General features: G+C 42.4%; 1 protein-coding gene across 6 annotated transcripts in view; it reads right to left on the bottom strand.

Moving 5' to 3' along the window:
- Positions 1-16857, bottom strand: part of LDLRAD4 (low density lipoprotein receptor class A domain containing 4) — a 288364-nt gene that overhangs the window by 26416 nt on the left and 245091 nt on the right. The window lies entirely within an intron of this gene.

Genomic DNA, 16857 nt, shown 5'->3' with positions numbered 1-16857 from the left:
CACCTCTGCAACCCCCAAACCCCTCTGCATGCCCTGCCCTGCCACTAAGCCAGGCTTTCTGATGCCCTTCTGGATGATGAACCCAGGCAGATGGGTTCCCCATCCCTGTCCGCATCTGCAGTCACACTCAGACCCAGTAGCAGGCACTTAAGGCTGTCCCTGCTGCTGTCACTTACAGGAGCAGCACAGTCCTACAGTGTCCCTGCCACGATGGGAAGCAGTTAGCCCCTTGTCCCTCATTACTGCCATGTGCCTCAACACCCAGATTGCTCCCCCTTCACTGGTTTGCCAAACCTCCTCCCATTTCTAGTTACTTCTCTGGATTATGGTAGCATCCCCAAAGCACCAGGTAAGACCAGTGTGTGTGTCTACGTGAGCTAGAAAAGAGAGTTTAGCCTCTGGTCTGCACTTGACTAGGACCTGGGAGCTCCTGAAAGTAGAGGAGCTGGGCCACAGCACTGCTGAGGCTCCAGTGCCTCTCCCAGCAGGCTTGGGCTGGCTCAGCTCAGCTTCACACCAGCACTGCCTTCCCCCCTGGCCAGCGGTCCAAGCCCCCAAGACACACTCCGGGGCCAGCCATGGAGGCAGACCCACTGCTCCCCACACCTTTCATATTTGCAATTACTGTAGACTGGTCTTTAAAAAAAAGTCTCCTAATTCAAAGTCAAGGAGCAAGAGCCAAGAGCTGAGATGAGTGGGTCTGCTTGTGGTCACCTATCAAGCTAGCGCTATGAAGAGCCAAGGGGTTAAAAACATTAGGGAGACATATCCTGCTATATGTATCCACGACACAAAGCAGCAGGGCCCTCTTGATTGGTTACAGGCTATCCCCACTGTCTGGATTTATTAAACTGTTGTTGACGTTTAGCTCGATACTGCAAGGTCTAAGGCCTCAATCCAAACAGAACAGTCAAGCCTGGGGACAGTGATTGTGGTCTGTAAATAAATATTCTTTGAGAGTTCCTAGAAGAGCAGAATGAGTTTAAATTATATGTCAATGGAATGCTTTTGTGCAAGTAGAGTATTAACCAACAACAGCACTGTTACCAGCAGAGAGAAGTAATTCAGTACAGATAGCAGATATGGAACACCTTCAAAGCTACAATCTGATTGTCCCTAGACTACTTTGAAAACAATTAATTCAACAGAAGGGGGCCTTTTAAATATGACTGTTGCAAACTCTTTGTTGTCAAGGACATTGTAAAACAAAGTTTCTGAACGAAAGACTGACCCAGCTTCATGTTTAAAATGAGAAGTTGGTTTCAGATGAATGTGGTTTAAAGACTACAAAGAAAGCAGAAAACAAAACAAATTAATATATTGGTATTAATGCTGTACTTCAGTCTCCTACAAATGAAGTGTGAATGTTAAGAGTCTTTTCAGTTCTTGAAGGGCATTAACCTATGGCATAAAACAATTGCTTTGCCAAGACTGGGGATTTGGCACATAGACTGATAACACATTACTCCCTCTCTAGCCCACTACTTCCCTACCCACCGAAATTTATTTAATATTATTGTACAAGTGCAGGCACAATGACTGCAAAATGGTTACAGACTTCTGTATCCATAAGTAATGCACCTGATAAGGATTCTCGAGAACATCCTCAGAATAATATTTGGCTGAACACGTATTTAATTAAGAATTTATCATGAAGTTTTTAATGTGAATCAAGCCCTCTAGGGACTGAACAACTGTGCAGCAAGTGCCAGGCAGCCCATAAAAGCTGCTTTGTCAACAAGGTTGGGGGACAGCTTCCTTCTAAAATTCCCCTCCCAGTAGCAGGTTACACTATGACCTCTGAACAGGACGGCTGCTCTGGCAACAGGGTTGAAGCTCCTTAACCAGTCTCTGGTACACAGAGTCACAACGCTCCTCCACATGGCATTAGAAATCTAGCACATTAATGATAAAGCCAAGGGCTAGTTAAACTTAGTAACATTTAGATGAAATTTTATAAAGGATATGTTCACTGATCTGTCTCCTCAGATCAGTACTGGGAAAACAAAAAGCTTCACTCTGGAACTCACAAGAACAAAACCTGATATTTTCTATTTTGCTATTAGTAAAGAAACATAGTCATGCTTTTGTGACCAAAACTGGACAGATGCTGCTTTCTTAATAAGAGTTTCACATTTCTGCTACTTATCCCTTTTTCTCTCTGCTTCTCTGAAGACATTACTGACTGTGGGCAGGCTCTTGGCTAGCCCATACTTTGAAGAGTAAGAGAAAAACCACGGTCTTGAATCTGGAAAATAAGGGAGTGTTTCCTCCTGCCTGCAGTCAATCCCTTGGGGTCATTCACTTGGGGAACTCAGATAGCAGGTGTTGTGCAGAGGTGCTTCCCTCTTCCTGCAATGTGATGCATCTCGGAGCCACATGTGTAACTTCATCCCAAAAAACTATCTAGTCATTAACACTTCATGCAGGGCCATGTGTCCTGACTCTTCCAGGCAGCAGCACCAGGATGATGCTTCACGGTCAAAGCCATGGAGGGGCAACACATGCCCGCTATAGGGAAGTCATGCTTTCGCTCCCTGGCCAGCCAGGCTGGAGTCTTTAGGACTACTGGGATAATCACTTTCTGATTCATCTCAGCCCTGTGTCAAGCTACTGGCCATGGGAGTGTGGCCCTAGCTCCTTCCTGCCACGCCAGCGCACATGGAGACAGTGAGATGGCTGAGCCAGACCAGGTCACTGCTGACAGGGGAAAAACTCAAATTGCTTACTGGGTAAACACTGATGCCAACACAGGAAAAGGATGCAGGCAATGGTCAGGGAGGAGCAGAGCAGGAGACCAGGATCGTCTCCATTTCTGGACCTGGACAGGCTTCAAGCAACTGCAGATGTACCTACTGCAAGTCCCATGCCCCCACCTCTCAAACTGCCACCTCCTGGGGTAAATTTTTATCTTTTCGGTTAAATCTGGAGTTTATAGGTTAAGTTTGTCAAAACTTAACTTATTTACAGAAGAATGGCCCCACCGCAGGGAAAGGAAAAGTGTTTTTCTCACAGGCAGCAAATTCAAGTAACTTATTTGCCAGCAGATAGGCATCTAGGTATATTGTGTTTAATGTGACTAGGCACAAGGAACAGATAGGAGCAGTGTGGAGAGATTAGCAAAATAACCCAAAAGACTTAAGTTTGGTGGAGGTGAGAAGGCAGTGTTTAAGGCCTCTAAATTAACTCCTTGTTAAAGCTGTTCTTTAGTCTGCATTAATAGGAAGGATTAGGAAATTGAAGCAGTCCTTCATATGCACAGTTAGTTGCACAGCCTGAGTGGTCCATGTGTTGGCCACCGGTGGAGTGGTTTGTTTTCCTGTGCTGGAAGGAGGGTTCAATCAGGGACACTGAATTATAACATGCTGATTTAAAAGTAATCACCGTTTCAGACCTGACTAGTCCTGGCTCTGTTTACACTGGCGAGGGAGAAAATCTACTTATGAATTATCCCCACTGCAGTTCTATTAGTCCTTACACGTTGGCTCGACACAGGCAATTTACAGTCGTCTCCTCCAGCAGGGTTAAATGGTACAGTGAGCATAATACCCTGGCCCTGTTTACCCTGGGGATTACACTGCTGGTAACTTCAATGCTCCCCTGCCACTGCTAAAAAACAGGTACAGAATTTCCTGGTGCTGATGCATGAGGAATGAGAAACTCTGGGCAGGGAAAGGCAGCTGTAAATCTGAGGGAGATAATCAACCCATGCTACTCAGACCATGAAAATATCCCTAAGGAGACAAAGCAACCAGGTGGCTGAGAAACCAGAATTTCACAAAGGTATCCATTAGGGTGAATATTGTGATACAGGGGCTTCCACGTATTTTAGTCACTGACTAATTCAATCCTCCATTTAGTTCTATCCAAAACTAGTGAACAAGACCAGCTGCCCTGAAAATACTGCAACCTCTTCCATCCTTCATTTTGATCACATTCCATAGCTTTTGGGGTATTTTTAGCTCAAATGTACTAAATGGTTGTAAACCCAAGCATTTAAATAAGACAAAAGGCAAGAAATGATCACCATATTGGGGTTTTTTTACACTGTTGTTATTCAGAGCTCTTCCAGCAGTACTTGCAAATCATACCTGGTACTGCATTCTGTTGAGTCTCAGTGGTTGCAGCATGACTACCCTAAGTTACCCATGGTTTCCAGGCAATTCCCAGCAAGTATGGGAAAGAATCATCCCTCATTATTAATATCTTTTTTCCCCCATTCAAGCAGGAGCTAGAAGAGATGCTCTAAGGACCACATTAAAAAGCTGAGAGATCACCTCATGCATTATCCTACCACAGTATCCAATGAAAGTTAAATGAAGGACAGAATTAGCATGGGTGCTAGAATTATGCACATGCAATAATCTACCTTCAACACAAAACTGAAAGCCCTGTTGTAGAAATATATGTTGCTAAATAAGCTATTAGCAGTATTTTACACACACACAGAAAGGTTCATCCTTCCACTAAAGAACAATCTTTGGAGTTACAGAGTCTCCTGCCAGGTAGATTATTCGCTCCATATATCACAATTGCCAACAAACTCCCTGGCAGACAGGAAGAGAAAACAATGGGCACTTGACTGCAGATTAACAGACTATCGGGATATTTTAGTACTTTTTGACTAAAGTGCATGGAATGACTTCAGAAAGCTGGATGGTGCAGAACCTTTCGAGATCTCAAGAAAACCCAGCAACTCAGGTCTAGAAAAGAAATCTAAGGGCAAGACACAGAACAGAGATAAGAAGGTAAAACAGAACCAGGATTACAATACGGTACTAAAAATACAAGCAAAATATTAAGAGCTGTATTTTATTTCTGATATTAATATAATCAGCTAATTTAGAGATACGAAGTTCTGCCTCACTGATGGCACTGTCTAGTACCTGAAAATAAAGGATGAGAAGTGAACCTGGAAAAAGAACCCAAAGAGATATGGGGGACAAAGCGCATCAACAGAATGCAAAATCTGAGGTCAGTGATGACAGAAAAGTGCTGCTTTTGGAGAACTACAATGCCAACATAAGCTAGTGTTAATATTTAAAAGTGAACAAGGGAAAGACCTCGATACTGAAAAATCGATCCTACATGCAAAACCAAGGAATTTTGTTTTCCTTCATCCTGCAGTTTTTTTGTCTTTTATCTTGCAGCATTTACATAGATGCTGTCTGGATGTGTAATCATAAGGGAAATTAACCCTGGATAACCCCATGCTGCAGCACGTTTAAAGAAATTGCTGTAGTGAAAACAACTCTAGGAATAAAATAAGGGATGTTCAAACCATTGGAAATCAAGTGAGTCACAGACACGATAGGTCTGAAGGATAGGGAAAATCTCTTTATGAGAACATGCCATTAAACATTACTATCAAGCATAAAATTGCTCTGCCACAGTATTTTGTTTTATTTGCATTGTTAAATTTCTTCTCCTAACAATAATGGATAGTTTACAGCACTAATGATTTATACAAAAGGAGCTGTGTAAATGCATCCCAAATGGGCGGCTTCTTCCTTAAGAACTGTAGACTCAGTTTCCTTCAGCTTGATCACAAATCGGTGACTCACACAAATTTCACATCTGCCTCAGGATATAATGGTGCAGCTTCTAACAAGGTTTCATGATGAATTAAGTTCCTATGGAGCAAGGGAGGTGTAAAAACTTACATTAATTTAAAAAAGCACACTGCATTTCCACAAACTGCCATGGTGAAAAACCTCCAGATGATCTGCCATTAACGACTGTTATCACATTACTTAGTTCCCTATTTCCGGCTCCTGCAGCCCCACTTAAAATAAAATATATAGTTTGCATACAGTTTGTGTACGTCCATGCACAGAAACACAAATTTTCCCCAATAAATCAATGTAATTAATCTGGAGAAAAGGACCACAGTTTAAGAGTATTTAAAATGTGACTGCAAAACACATTTACCTCACTTGCAGTGCATTCCCAAAAGAGATGAGAACTGAGATTTCTGAAGTGCAAAATTATTTGGATTTGCCATAGTTAAAAATCCTCTTTATGACATAACAGAGTAATTCTATTCCCAACCCGCATAATTCCAAAACTGTAAAGTCAGGCTCCCTCAAATAAAAAATCAGAAAAGTGACATAAAACAATCCATTGAGATACCACCTTGACCATATCTTTTCGGAGTTTCTTTGACCTTTATGTCCAAATGAAGGTATTCATTCACACTTGATTCCATCAGCTGATGCATTAAGAAAACCAATTTACAGCAAAATCTTGAGAAATGACAACAACACTAGGAGTAAGGGTCAGAATCTAGTCATGACTTCCTACGCCATCAAGAATGAGAATAACTGCAGATAAAATGTACTCAGCTCATGGAGTAGCATCAGGAAGTTTCTAATGCACTGCTTTTCTGATTAATGGCCTACGTGAGTATGTGGACAATAATCCTCACACAGGAGTTGTAAGGAGGAGACAGGAAAGTCCACAGAGAATGTCAGTTGTCAGATGTTTCCTGCAGTTTTTTCCATAACCACTTACCAAAGAACCAGTTTTAACACATCATCACAGGCATTCCTCAGCAAGCAGCAGCGTTTCTGTCACTTCCTTCAGACTGGCAAAGGAGTAAGACTTCCCAAAAATATATCTTCTAGAAAAGAGGGAATTAGGCGAGCAAGCTCAGCACTCAATGGGAATGGGATACCTCACTGCCGCTTGTGAAAAGCAGACCTCTGAGTAAACCACCAGTGAAACTACCAGGCTATTTTTACCAAAGCAGAATATGTTATCTTTTCATTTTGTAGAAAGGCAATAAAAATTCATAAGATTCATGCTCTGCATTTAAAGAGAAAAGCTTGGTAATACAGCATTCAGACCACATGGTTTTTAACATTATCATGAATGGTCTAAGTTCTTCAGTTCACAGGGATGGTGTTTACACTGACTTGTTCATAGTACATCATATCACATTTTAATGATTCAGTTCAGCTCTGACAAAAGGAAACATCTGCCATAATTTTTTCTTTCGTGAACTTTATCACAATTAAAAATCTGACGTTTCACCAGCCTCTGTGCCAAATGAGAAGAATGCCAAGTTCGGCACTTCCTGATACATACAAATGTGTGCAGCATGAATAGCTAGTACCAACAGCACCAAGCCATCACTGACTTGTCAGTTCTCACCACAAAAGAAAGATCACAGTTTGTGGGCAATAATTTTATAGTCTTGATCTGGTTTCCATATGACACAGTGCAAGAGAGAGAAAGCAACAAAAAAGGAAAAAAGAACACTTCACAGCTCTGTGTGATGACAACATAAGATTTCTATGTCTTGCCCTATTGCAGCCAGAAAAATATTAAAGCATCATGTCAAAACTGGCATAGCTTCTAAAAAACAACTTCCAAACATCACTTGATGGACAACACCCTAGCAACTCAATATGAAGCTTAAATCTGCATCTACTTTACATAAAATGAGGCTAATCCTCCCCAATTCAAGGACAGTATTCTTGTTTTCAGAAGAGTTAATGGTATATATATAAACTCAAGCCACTTCTGAGTCACCACACATGTCAGGAAGGCAGCTTAACCATTTACCATGAAGACCACCATCCTCTTGTACCATCTGTAAGGCCAGGGTAACTCTTGTACCCCTAGGTAGTTTCAATGATGCTCATTTCAGGGTGGAAGCCAAGAGCCAGAAACAAAACCAGCAGCCAGGTACAGGCAATGCAGTGCTGCTTCATATGTGGAGTAGCACAGTCCCACTGCTACTGTGATGTTACTGAGCTCAGTCAGTCAGAGGGATGGATGTTTCTGAACAGATTCCAGGACAGAGCTGGGGTGTCAGTCATGATTGAGAGGTACTTTCTAACACTGCTCCTCCATCCATTTTCAACCCTGCACTCCTAGCATAATACTAGATCAGATAGGGTACAATTAAATTTGAAGTATCTCATAGAAGGCCTTTAGGAACTAAGAAAAGAGAAATTGCCCTGCATACAGAATATACAAGACTGCCTCAAAGATACAGCACAGATGCTTAAGGAGATATGTGGTCTACTAGCTACAAGATCATACTGAGATTGAGCTTCTCTCCTTAGCTCTATCACAGACCTGCTAGCAACCTAAGGCAAGTACCTTCAGCTCTTCCTGCCGGTCATCTTCATCATCCTCTCTCAGTACCATAGCAGCACCTACACAGCATTTCCACAGAGCACGGCCTCCCTCACTTTAGCCTTCACACATTGTCCACAAGTACCATATGTAATTTGGACTAATAAGATGCTTTTGAAGATGACATGTGAGCACCTAAATCACAAAGATGCATTTTCAAAATCTACCCAATTATAAATGGACAGATGTCCTTTCCCAATGAGCAAGAGGCTGGTCCTAAGTGGCTGCAATGGCATTTTTTTCTGTGTGACAGCAAAAAACCAAAATTTGTTTGAAATCTCACCAGACACACTGAGAACTGACAGCTAATGCATCTTACAGTTGGTTGGCTGGTATTTCTGGTTGGGAGGCTGTGTTTCAAACAACTTCATCCTATGTTCCCAGTCTGTTTAACTGCACATCCAACATTGTACTGACTCACCAGCAGCATTTTTGTGCAGCTCACTGAAGAGATACCACTATACCCTGTTTGGGTGGGGCAAGACTTTCTGAGTAAATCTCCATGTTGGAGAGGAAGTTTTGAGAGTAAGATACTTGTTTTCAGGGTCATAGAGAAACTGTGCTTTCCCATGCATGCATGTACATGCACAGTGGGAAAAGCACATCCATTCCCTCTCTCTTCTCCATGTCACCCCATTGGGGCAGCAAAACTACTGATGCTTCACATTGGGTGCTGTCCTAATTTTTAATAAAAAACATGGTTTTCATTAGGATCAAGGTAAAGGGTTACAAACAAATAAACCCAAGTTCTTATGCAGCCTCTAGGGAAAGGGCTGAGCTTTCTGTCCAGCCTAGGAGGAGACACTGCCCACAGAGCACACCTTGCAGAACTGCCTCCAGGCAACACATGGCAAACAAAGCCTTCTGGAGAGGCAAAGGCAGAGAGATCTCTCCATCATCTCTTTCAGTCTGAGATCAGGGGTCTCTGCCACACTTCTGATCTGCTGAGTTTTAAGTCAAAGCTGCAGAGAATTGACCTGAGCCAGGCAAGGGTTTTGCGGTGCTGCTCTGTGATCCCCTGCCACCAGCACCACTTCATGCATTCGTGCAATGATTCAAGAAACAGCCTAGACTGCTCACCCATTAACTGTGGGGCACGAGTCAGGTTTTCAGTTCTGGAAGACAGGCTATTTTTACCACACTTAGGATGTGCTGTCACAATGTTAAATCCCAGCTGCAGATTTACCAAAAGTGCTAAGGGGATTTGTCCGGGATTTCAGGACGCCGGCATCCTGATCTGCATAGCAGCTCAGACCAGGCTTTTTGCCATTCATAAGTCCCAGACAAATGACTCGTGAGAGTGTGCAGCTTGCCAGTGCAGTGCATATTCAGCGAGCTTGCGGGGTCTGGGATGTGTCTGATATTGGAGGCATGTGCTGGCCACCTGCACACAGGATCCCAGCCTCCCCCACACGCTGCATGCCAGACTTCATCAAACACCTATGTGCATGTGTGGACCCTCTCTCCCGTGCACAATGCCTGGGGACACCAGACCACGAGGTCCACACATGTGGCATGTTGGAAAGACCTGGCTACACAGCCTCTGCCCTCGGGCAGGGCAATATATACTCCTCCCTACCTCCTGCACCATTCCTATTTTCTGTAGTTTCAACCAAATGCAGCACAAACTTGCAATCACTTCCCTCATAAAGGTTACTTCCTGACCCAGCATTGTCCTCAGGGATCCAATCCCCCTGCTGCAGTAGGTACACAAAAGGGTCTCACAGGAAAAATTTCAGTGCACCCATCACTGATGGCTCATGGATAAAGTCTGAGAAAAATTGCCGTATGACACCCAAGATGGTGAGGCTGAGTTGCAGCTGATACCTTACCTGCTGTTTTTCCTGCCTTGAAAGTTTCGTGTCATCATATTAGCACAGTTTTGATAAATGAATTAGAAAAGGCACACCCTTTTCAGTGCTTATCTTGGGTTTTTTTCAGACACACCAAATAACTTTACCTTGCTGTCAATATATCTGGTTTCTGGTTTACACACCTAAGAAGAGAAGAAGGGAATTGCTCAAGCCAAAGTTGTGTGTAAAAGGAACATGAATCTGTCACATCACCCAAACTGGCTCTCAGCTTGAATCCATCCTTTTTTGGGCAGACAGATTAGACGTTTTGAATTTAAAAAGACTCTGACAATTTTTTCTTCATGTCCTCTCACACTTTTTGCTCTGAAAGCTCAGACTACGACTTTTTGTTCTTTGTAGGTGTCTTCCTCAAAGCCAACTTAAACCTGAACAACTCTAAAATTGTTCAGGAAGGTGTTTTTTTGTTTCAGTTTGGGTTTTGGGGTTTTTTACTTTCAGAAGTAAGAGTTGTAGTTCCCAGTGTTAAATCACAAAATTTTGAAGGTCTGTTTTTCTGCTAAAGAATTGCTTTTTTTTTTAGCGCAGTGTGAATTTCTGTCATATAGAGAACTGAGTCCCAGTTTCCAAAATGTTCATATCTTATCTGTTCTACTATATTCTGCTATTTCTACAGTTAATACTTTAAAATTTTGCCTGAAACTGAAGCTTCTCTATTGCCTACACATTTTGTCATTTCTAACACAACAGTTCTGTAACCCATTTGTTTTCTCAGTGCTTCTTTGAGCATCACTTGTACTTCACAGTGCAGATGTCTAATGCAGATCAAGGCGGGCACTGCAGTATATTCTGTTCCAAAAGACATCCCCACCTCCTCATTTGTTTTGCAACACGGCTATCAAAGCACTAAATAAATAATGTAATAGTTAGCATATATCCATTGTTTTAGATATTCTGCTTGGTTTATAGATGTAATCCCCTCACTTCTGTGAAATAGATACAGAGGTGATCATTTTATATGAATTGCAGCTACAAAGCAAGTCAATAGTTAAACTAAATAATCAGATCAACAGCCCTTTCTCAAATTTCTGAGGTCAAAATAGATCCCATTTATAAAGAGAAACAACAATAAAACTGCAGACCATCTCCTGCAAACAAATGACATAGAGAATAAACTTTGATCACAGCTTCTTCTCTGTGAGCCTCTAACCCAAATCCGAGGCTTGAGTTCTCTCCCTGAAAGCTCACACCCAGAGGCACGGCTCACTGGTCAATGCAATCTTCAAAGTTTCCCATATTGAACAGTTTATTTTCAGGAACAAAGCCTGGAAAAGATCCAAACCCCCCGTGCGTGTTGGCAGCAGCTCAGGATGCTGTCTAGGTGTGGCTGACTTGCCCAACTAACAGCACTTTCTACTTCCTCCATGCAGAGCACACTTGTGTTTCACCATACTGCAGCAAGTCACCCATTAAGTTCTATTCCGTCATTCCTAATAAGGTTACCACTTTGTCCCACTAGAGCCCCAGCTTTTTGGACTATCAGACACTTTGGGGTTTAGCTGGTGGCTTAGAATTCAAAAGCAAATGTACAGTTTAGAATTTACAGCTGGGAAAACAATTTCCCAAAATATCTGTATGAATGCAATGCAGAAATATGCCACATTATAACACTGAGTATTCTTTCTCAAAATGGAAGTGTTAAATTTCGAGCACAGCTCTATGCCTGAGCCAAGAAACTTCTGAAATGAGTAACAGGCCTTGCTCAGCACCCTGCATGCAAAGCAGCCTTCTCCTTCCTGCTCCTCTTCCCCTTCCAGGTAGCCCTGGCACAGCAAAACAAAATTTCTCAGCTGTGCTGTTAAGCCAAACTCCCCTCAACATCAGGACAGTGTTTCCCAGCTGCTCCCCTCAAATTGTTAAATCTTGAAATAGGTCCTCTGAAAGTTATTCGTATCATAGAATCATTTACATTGGAAAAGACCTTTAAGTTTATTGATTCCAAACACAAACTAATTTTTCATGTGCAGAAACACAGAGGGAAATAAACGCTAATATTAACCTGTTCAAACAGTAAGAAATCCTCCTGTTTCCCCCACCTCCCCATGCATAAAGCTGCAAAAATGAAATCCATAAGGGCATTTATAAAGAATATCTTATTTAGGGAAGAAAACAAAAGTGACTGACACAGTTATTTGTCACTGCTGGTAAATAAATTTGCACGGCTTACAATGTTTACCCTGGAGAACAGCTGAAAGATCCATTCGTGCTGCATTAGAAACCCGCCTCAATGACAAACTTCAGCTCCCCGCTCTAGCAAAGCTGATGTATTGACTAGACAGGTAGATATTAGGTGCTCCGACTGTCTGGATGCTATGGAAATCATGCTGCACGCATCTGACCGTTGTCAGCGGCAGAAGACAAGCGCCGGCCTCATTCTTATTCTAGCCAGGAAAAAGGCCTCGTCTGCATTAGCCTTTTTACTGAAAGGCTGCCATATTTGTCAGTTCAGACGCATGTAAGATAAGCTCTTTCCCCGTTATCTAATATTTCACCAGGCAGTGGAAACGAAGGATAAGCAGAACCTAATAGTCTATGTGGGCAGGAGATCTCAAATGCTGTCAAGCTCAGCGCAAGGCCTGGGTGCCCTAGACAAGGGGAAGTTTACAGCAGAAGTTAATCACTTCATTTTGAAGAAAAACTCACAGGGATTTGGAGAAACAGTTAGGACTTATCCTGGGTATGCAGCAAGCAAGGAGACAAGCGTAAAACCCCTAGTGCAACATTATACTCAGTGCCTCTCCCCCTTACAATGTAGGTACTGCTTGGCTAAATTGCGATTCAGTCAAAGGGGATTAAAGAAGGCAGCTGGAAAACTACTGCTTTCCCTAAGCAGCTGGATGAAACAGAGGGACAAAGAGGGAGAAGAAAAATGCAAAATGAAATTATGCTTTCTTGAGATGTCCCAGGCTGATCAGTCCCTTGTATGGCAGCTAGCAGAGATGCCAAACGTACCAACGCAGTCTGGTTTACCTGTACTACTCCACTTCAAAACTGCTTAAATTGCATGCAGAGTTGGTAGCAACCTGGCAAAGAGATCAGAAAGGCTTTTGCTCAGTTGCAGGGCTCCCTGGCGAGCACATATCTTAAACAGCTTTTCTGCTGCATAATATGGATACAACAGTGCTAAGTAAATTCTGAATAAAATTAAGATAGCCTGTTTCAGAGCTCAAAGACTAAGTCTGGTTTAACATCATATCTGCTTATGAGATATACCATCTCAAACAGTAGTGACTATATGGTCACACTACTCAATTTTAATGTGCTGACACGCAAATCAGACCATTTTTGTACCAAAGTGCAGCCCCAAGTATAAGCTCCCAGTGCTGTTTTGGCCCACCCTGAAAGGTCAAGCTATTCCCAAATGGGCTTTATTTGTTTCTTTGTTTGTTTTTCATCTGGCAAAAGTGGATTTTTGGGGCATAACAGTCAATAGGTGCTCTGACAAAACATTCCCTTTGAGGAAAGGGTTGTTACACACAATTGGGATGTGGTATCCAGCATCCCTCTGCTGCCTGTACCAATCCACCACCCACACTTTAAACCACTGTGCAAGTGACACACTGAATTGTGTTCTTTGCATGGACTCCTAACATCACCTTTGCACTTAATACCTCATGTGGTCACGTCATCTCTGCACTTGATACCTCATGTGGTCACCAATTATAATTTTGATCCTCCCTGCAGTCAACAACGCTTTGGCTGTCAATAGCAACAGTCCCAGGATAGCTGCTGTCAGCAGCACCACGCTGCATGTGCCCGCATGTGACAGCAGCTCTGCCGTGGCGCCCACCTGCTCCCATCGTGTGATGATGGGGAGTACAGAAAGTCACAAGAAACTATTCCCAGGGAGTCAAGTGCTCCTCGACGTCAGCACTCACTGTCCTCCTGGAGTAGGCCAACTGGGGGAAGACGCCTGTGGCATGTGAGCCTGCAAGGAAAACAAAGCCTAGCCTGCATCTAATTTTAGGTTTGGCAGCCTTAAGGATGTTCTGGGCTGTCTTTATCTTGGCTTTTCCAGCTCCTCTTCCTTTAAGGTCATACCCTTAAAAGCTGTTGTGCTGCCTCTCACCCCAGGTCTCTTTCCTTCCCCAGATGAGCCCAGTCAGAAGGTACAGCAGTGTGAAAGCCCTAACCACACAGAAAGCCTTCCTTTCAATGAGCCGACATGACAGCCATCCTGCAGAAACCTTCCTGCCTGTTGGCATAGGTGGGATAGAGAAGAGACAATCCCTTGCACTTTATATCATTACCAGCTGACTGCATGGTTTTCTGCATCACCCTTGCCCTCCAGTTGGCCTTGTTCACATCAACTTTGCAGTGTACTTTTTTTCTTTTTTAAATCATGTATATTAACCACTTCATTTAAGATACTCAGTTTCACATTACTGGGAAAGAAAAGGGAATCGGAAGATGCCAGGAGCTGATGTCATATGGCCAAGCTCCTTTTGCTCTTACAAACTCTCCCAAACCCCAAAGCCTGTCCAAAAGGACTCGCATACATATTCTTCACACAGAAGCAAGATGCCATAGGCTATCTCTTTGCAGAAAGTGCCAGGAGGTACGTGCGGGTTAACACGAAGTGTCCTCCTCCTCTTTGCAAACTGCAAGCTCTACACTGCAGCATGCTGGGGAAGAAAATTGATGCTGGACCACCACCCCCATATGGGGAAGCTGCTCATCCCACAGGTGCCTAAGCCCAAGGCTGGTCCCACCGTCTGGGCATGGGCCTGCTCCAAGTGTCAACTGCAAGGAGCATGCCTGCAGGAGCAACACTGCCAAGCCTGCATTCCCAGCTGTAAAGTCCAGCAAAGCAGCACTCCTTGTTCAGGGCATGCAGAAATGCAAAATGGAGAGAAAGGCTACGGTAGCTTTCCAAAATACTTTTGTTTCACTGTTAATTTCCTGAAATGGTGCAGGGTTTTATTTAAAAACTGGAAGAAAAATATAATAACCTAAAGGTACCTCTTCATGCTCTGTTGGAGTTTTCCAACTATGCCCAGAGAATGCAGTAGGTTACTCATCGAGACACCAATAATGGATCCCAGCCCCAGGGGGGCTGTACAACCTCCTGCCTACTTCTGGTAGGGCTGAACAAAAATACCAGCTTCTGGAGGAAAGTGACTATTGTGCAGCCATACACTATGACCTCTTCCTTCTACTTCACATTTCAGCTGCCTCTCTGAAGCTTGCACCGAAATGAATAATCTTATTTTCTCTGCTTTTTTAATATTTCTTTTCCAGGGAAGAGTGGGAAACCTTGATTAGATAGATGTGGCTACTTAAAAGCAGTCTCTAGCAAGTCCATTCTCCAATGAAACAACTGGGGCAGAATGGCTCTCTGTTAATGTTACATTTAGTCATTAAAAATGTGCATTTGTGATTCTAAAAGCTGCTACAGGCAAAACACAAGGGAGGATATATACTTAGATTTACATTCAGATTCCAGCCTGGAAGACTCAGTGAAACTAACATCTCTACCTTTCATATGTATTTCTGGACAAACATACACTGAGTAATAACCACCACTGCTGTACATATTTGAATCCTCTTTCAGCAAAGGCCTAAATGCCTTTTGAAAAACCTAAATAATTTGGCATCATGATAGTGGAAAGTGTGTTAAGACCCTTTTATACTACTGCATCTAGCTCTGGGGTACAGCACAGGAGATGTCATCTTAAAAGAACAACAGATGATGGCTTTGGGCAGAAAACACAGCTAGCAGACAGATAAAGGGAACAAAAATACTTGCACTGGACAGGAATACATCACTTAAGAATAACAGATAATCAAATAAAAATAATAACAAAAAATAATACAAACTATATGGTGGAATCTTTAATTATGAGTAACTAAAAAGACCTTGATTTCACATTTTGCCCATGCTGGTTAAACATCTTGGTAAAATTAGTGCATTTTCACCATTTATTTGTATTACATGAACAAAAAGAACCTTCAATCAAGAATCAAAACTGCAGCGGCCTGAACACTGCATAATTTTAAAAAAGACAGTCCTATGATCTTGAGGTCTGGAACTATGATAAAAAAGATGAATTTCTTATGAAACAGGAAGTGAGATTACGGAGTAAAATGCTCACATCCACTATATAAAATTTTGGGTATTCTTAGCTCAACAGCTGCCTAGCCAAAGATACTAAAACAAAACAAAACAAAACAAAACAAAAGCACCAAAACCCCAAAAAAACCCCCTCCAAGGAGAGCCTTTTTAGGACTTTGAGAGCAATCAGCATTTCCCATAGATCACGGGACCATTTACTGAATCACCTAGAGACAGTTCTCCATTGCACCAGGACAATCTCCCGCCAAGCCACATACAGTAAACACAGACCAAGAGGAGTAGCAGGAGAAATTAGCAACCATTGTATTTGCTGTATTGCAAATGATCTCTAAGCTCTGTTTTTCTGAGAAGTAAACAAAACTGTAAAAATGACGTTCAGATACTAACAGAAATAAAGCTGTTTCCTATTGTCCTATTACCAAACTTTTAATATTTCTGGTATCTCAAAAACCAACTCACACTAGGAAATAACTGAAAGTTTAAAAAACCCAAAAGGCCAAGTAAACGTAAATTAACTAGATGGACACACAGTTCAAATTCTGTGGCCATACTACCCAAGGCTCTTTTTCTCCACTAGCAGTAGGAAAAACAAATCTCAAAGCTGTTTAATTTTTGTTCTATCATCCAAACTTTGCTTTGTTTCCAGGCTATGGAGACTGGAAACAGAAAACTATACCTGGTTTTCCCATAACAGTTTGCAAACTTCTCAGCCCATTTCAAATAATTTCTGGCAGAGGAAAGAATCATCTACAAACTAAGCTT

This window comes from Pithys albifrons, chromosome 4, assembly GCF_047495875.1.
Source record: "Pithys albifrons albifrons isolate INPA30051 chromosome 4, PitAlb_v1, whole genome shotgun sequence".
NCBI classification, from domain to species: domain Eukaryota; kingdom Metazoa; phylum Chordata; class Aves; order Passeriformes; family Thamnophilidae; genus Pithys; species Pithys albifrons.
This window is presented reverse-complemented; position numbering and strand designations above follow the sequence as displayed.